Source organism: Sarcophilus harrisii, chromosome 3, assembly GCF_902635505.1.
Source record: "Sarcophilus harrisii chromosome 3, mSarHar1.11, whole genome shotgun sequence".
NCBI classification, from domain to species: Eukaryota; Metazoa; Chordata; class Mammalia; order Dasyuromorphia; family Dasyuridae; genus Sarcophilus; species Sarcophilus harrisii.
In genome coordinates this window covers 9,793,861-9,798,682 of record NC_045428.1, presented here as the reverse complement: position 1 = coordinate 9,798,682, position 4,822 = coordinate 9,793,861, and the positions used below count along the sequence as shown (strand labels likewise).

The 4,822-nt window shown below is 51.1% G+C and overlaps 1 protein-coding gene across 1 annotated transcript in view; it reads left to right on the top strand.

The window, feature by feature from the left end:
* The first annotated feature begins 2,174 nt into the window (after positions 1-2,174).
* The window catches only part of ANO7 (anoctamin 7), a 65,115-nt gene continuing 62,467 nt past the window's right edge, over positions 2,175-4,822 (top strand). Inside the window, exon 1 of the mRNA XM_031957479.1 lies at positions 2,175-3,005. The gene's annotated coding sequence lies outside the window, so the exon portion shown is untranslated. The remainder of the gene's footprint in view (positions 3,006-4,822) is intronic.

Below are 4,822 nucleotides of genomic sequence, written 5' to 3'. Positions count from 1 at the left end.
TTGATGTGATCCTATGAGATTTCCAGCTGAGATTTCTGTTCTCGTGTAGACCGTTACGTTTGTTTCTGTGAGAATGTCGCAGTGGTTCACTCCTAGGTTTCCCAGGCCTGCTACACCTCGGGAAGATTCGGACACCTCCTGTGGCTCACGGCCACAGACCCTCAGCCTCAGCAGGGAGCCCCCCGCCATTCCCAGGTCACGTGAGGGGCAAAGCCGGGGAGGGAAGGGGCTTCGCCACACCCGGGCAGCTGGCCAGCCCCAGAGCTATCGTGGGGTGGACCCCCGGGCCGTCTCCCTGACCTTTCCCCCTGCCCCGTGTCCAGCAGGGGACCCAGGCCTCTGCACTGTCCCAAAGCCCCCTTCTCTCTGACACAGTGCCCTCAGGACGGACCCTCGGCCTATCGCCGTGGCCTGCCGCAGCTCTCCTTGGCCCTTGTTCCCACCCACCCCATTCCATCCTCTGGTTGCCAGAGCCAGATCATGTACTAGTTCCCAACTCGCCTCTGTCCCCCTGGCTAGGAGAGGGCCCGGGACACTAACTGCTGCTGGGAAGCTGAGTGCTCCTCGTGGGATGGCGGCCCCCTTGGCGCTTCATCATGAGCCCCCCCCCCCCCCCCACGGGGGTCCCATTGAAGCCGATCCTGGGACAGGCAGGACGTCCCCTGTCGCTGAGGCCTCCGGGAAGACTTGTTCAGGCTCCCACAGCTGGGGATGAGCAGGGGCTCGCCCCTCAGTCCCCAAACGTGCATCTCTTGACTCTGACAGATTCCCATAGAACTTCTTTTCCTCCTTTGTTTGTTGGGAGATTTTCAGTTTCTTTGTGTTAGTTAACTCGGCTTCTGAGGCTCATTTACCGAGTCTCTTGTGCCTGGGTGCCACACTAAGGGCCGCAAAGGCAAAAGCCGCCTCCCGGCAGCGCCACAGACGAGCCGGAGGGGATCCCAGAGGGCTTGCAGTGTTGTCTGATTATAGGTTTGTTCCAGCGTTCCGGTGGCCTTTAAATTCCCGATATGAATGAGCTCTTGTGTCATCCGCCAGCCGGGCCCTCGTCGAGGCATTGATGAAACCGCCCAATGTAAGTACAGAGGCCTGGGCTGAGGCCGACTCCCAAATGGACACGGAACCTTTGAGGATGGAGACCCACTTACTGGGGCCGTGGTCCAGCTTCGGAACCATAGCTCTGGGGCTGGCGAAGTCCCTTATTCCCTGATTCCCTGCCTCTCCTGTGAAATGGAAAGTGTGTGTCCCTCCTTCCCAAGATGGGGGTCTCGTAACTCATTGTGGGAGTCGTGAGATTATGGTTTATTCGATTTGAATACTAATTTTATATACCTATATTTATATTTTATTTATATATTTTTTACATATTTATATATGTGTACATATAAATGTCATCATATTTTGTATATATACATATTTATTTAAAATATAAATATTTATATATTATATATAAATATATTTTTATATTTATTTTAAATATAAAAATAGATGTTTTTATATATAAACATATATTTATATTAAAATACACATATAAATATATATATTTATATAGAGAAATGTAAAATATGATGATATATTTATCTTTATTTTAAAATCTACATTACTTAAACACATATTTATATGTCTATATTTTATATACTTTATCATGCCAGGAACATGTTTACGAAGCCCTGATCCAGGCCACCTCTCCATCTTTAAGACGTGTGAGAGACTTTGTCAAGTGTGTTTCCACAATCTGGGGGAACTTTCACTAAAGTTCTATCTACAGCATGTTTACCACTTTAACAACCCTGTCAACAAAAGGGACTAAGGCGGGATTGTGGGAAGCCGAGAGGGGGAGTGTCTGGTACAGAAGACATGGCTAAACCAGCCAAGACCCCGCTCGGGCACGGTCCACATCTCCCCAGGGCACTTTCCATTCCATGCCATCTGCCCGTCTCGAATCAGGCTCCCACACGGGGGAAATTACACCAGTGAAGGATGCTGACGGCTGCTCAACTGCTCCCACCCCATCACCCGGTGACAAAAAGATCAAAAAAGAAGAACTTAAAAGTATATACCATTAAAAAAAAAAAAAAGTATCCTAGAAAAGGGGTCAAGAAAAAAATCATCTATCATCATCATCATCTATCTAAAAATCATCATTTTTTAAAGCCTACATACCATATTAAAAGATGGGAAATAAATAAAATCATTTCAAGTGTAGTAAAACCAAAGAATAAACTGAAAACAGAAGAATCCATGGGCTGTCTCCCTACCCCACCCTGGCCCTTTAATCCCTTTCTAGAAGGTCACTGATCACCCCTTTAATTATATATTATAAAACTTTGCCAGGAATCGAAGCCGAGCTCACCGGCCTCCAGTTTAAGGTTCCATTCTCGTTTACCTTTTGTTTCACCTGTGGTTAAGTCCCCGTCCTCCGGCAGCTGGCCACCTGGATAAGCAAGTGACAATGACTTTTCAGCCCAGCAGGGCACATCTCTCCGCAAGTGTCTCCCTTCCAAATTAGGGCTACCCCAGAACAGGAATACCTGTGGTTCTGGGAGGGGACACGGTACCAAGGATGAGAGAGCATGACTCCAGTTCCCAGCCCCGTAGCCTGTGTCTCTCCTCCAGCCTCAGCGGTCGCTCCTAAAAGGAGAGGGTTGGGCCGGGCAGCTCCTGAGCTCCCTCCGGCCCAACACTCCTGGTCCCGGGCTTGGGGAATCTCCCCAGGAGAACACTCCTGTCCCAAGAGCCCAGAACTTAATGGGCGCTTCCTAAATGCTGGGAGATGGATTATTCCTCGGGGAAAGCGGGGCTAGCCAGCGGGGCTCCTGCCCCCTCAGCCGGGCCCGTTTTGTGGCCCCCCTTTGTGATGCCGGGGGCACAGATTGTGATGGAACAAGGTGCTGGGCAGGCAGCAGGCAGGACGCAGGTGGGCTCTAGGAACCCAGAGCTCTCCAGGCCAAACATCTGTAGTCAAACAGGCCCCGAACCAGTCAGAGAAGACAGTTCGGCTCCATGTACGTAAGCGGTTTCTGCCACCCGCACGGGCACTGGGGTTGGGGTTATGGGAGGGACCCTGGAGGGAAATGTGGGGTTGCTTCTGTCCTGCTGAGCACCAGGCCCCAAACAGTGCTCCATGGGCGTCTGCTGGAGGACGGATCTATGGATGATGGATCTATGGACAAACAGATGGACAAACATCTTTTCTCCGGGAAAAAGCAACTTATAAGGAGATAAAAACTTGTTCCACTCAATAATCACAGCACAGATTTCTGGTACATGTTTCACCTTAAAGTGTAGGGGAAAGAATTTGATATTAAACCCACCCAGTTCCCAACATAACTGGCCGTAGAAATGAATTGTCTTCTAGGTTTCTCTCTGTGTCTCTATTTCTCTCCCCTTTCTTTGTCTCTCTCTCCCTTCCCCATCTCTCCTTTCTTTCTGTCTCTGTCTCCTCCCTTCTCCCTCTCTCTGTCTCTCTATGTATCTTTCCCTCTCACGGTTTCTCTCTGTGTCTCTCTCTTGTTCTGTCTCTGTCTCCCCCCTCTCTCTGTCCCTCTCTCTGTCTTCTCCTCCTGTTTCTCCTTCCCTCTCCTTTTCTATTTTCACATTCTTTTTTGAGTCCCTGCTTCCAAATGAACAGGAGCGTGTCTGACAGATTGATGGGTCAGCAGTCCTTCACAAAGAGCCTTGTTCTCTGCGGGGAAAGTCACAGGACTGGAGCTGAGAGGGACCTTGTAGCTTCAGACCTTGGATTTTCTCCAGATCCCTCATATGAGGGAACTGGGGCCCAAAAGTTTGTCAGTAATTGTCCCGAAGGCACAAAGCTCCCAGCGGAAGATACCGAGTTCATAGATTCCCAGAATCTCCAATCTGACCCAAAGGCCCTTGAGGATCTCCCGAGTTATGGTTTTATCTACAAAGGGTTCCCTAGTCTCTGCCTGAAGCCCTTCAGGGAGCAAGAACCAACTGCTGCCAAATGACCATCCCAGCCTTGAACAGCTCTCACGTTAGGAGGTTTTTCCAGCCAGAATTGGGCCTTCTGCATCCGCCCCTGGTTCTTCCTTCCGGGACCAGCCCAAACAGGTCTCTTCCCTCTTTTCTCGAGCACCTTCCCACACCCCAAGGCCCCTCCTGGTCTACCCTCCCAGCCCCGAGTCTTCTCTCCTCCTGGGTCCTCCAGTTGTTCTTTCTGTGGCATGGGCCAGGCCCCCCCGGCAGTCACCCACGCCCTTCCTGAAACACGGCGGGCGGAACAACAGACTCCGGACGTGGTCCAGCATCGCGCCATCATCTTCCTGGTCCCGGTGCCTCCCTTCAAGGAGCTGAGATCACAGTCTCTGTGGCTGCCACATGTCGTGCTTTTGATGAGAACTGTAATCTCTCCTCCATCTTATCTGTACAGGCGGGTTCTCTTTAACTCCCCGACTTTATGTTTCTGTTAAATTTGATTATATTAAATCCAACCCACTGTTCCCACCTGTTGACTGCAAGCGCTCCCAGCCCAGACTTCCTGCCCTCCCTACCGGCGGGTGGCTCGCTGCCCCTTGTTGCCAAGAAATAAGGGCAAAAGGCAGCTTTTAGCGACAGTTCAGCCTAGAGTAGAGTATCAGGAACCACAGAATCGCCCAGCCCGGGAATCCTGACTACAGACTGGCTCGGGCCGCTCCCAGGAGCTCCAGCTCCATCTTCCTGGCCCTTGAGCCCCGGGTCTAGAGCCAAAGAGCTGGCCCAGGAGTCACCCCGTGTGTCTAGAAGTTCCACCAGAGCAGGCCTCCGTGTCTGGGAACAGATGTCCGGTGCAGCTGGGCTGGAAGCACAGAAAGGGCTCGCA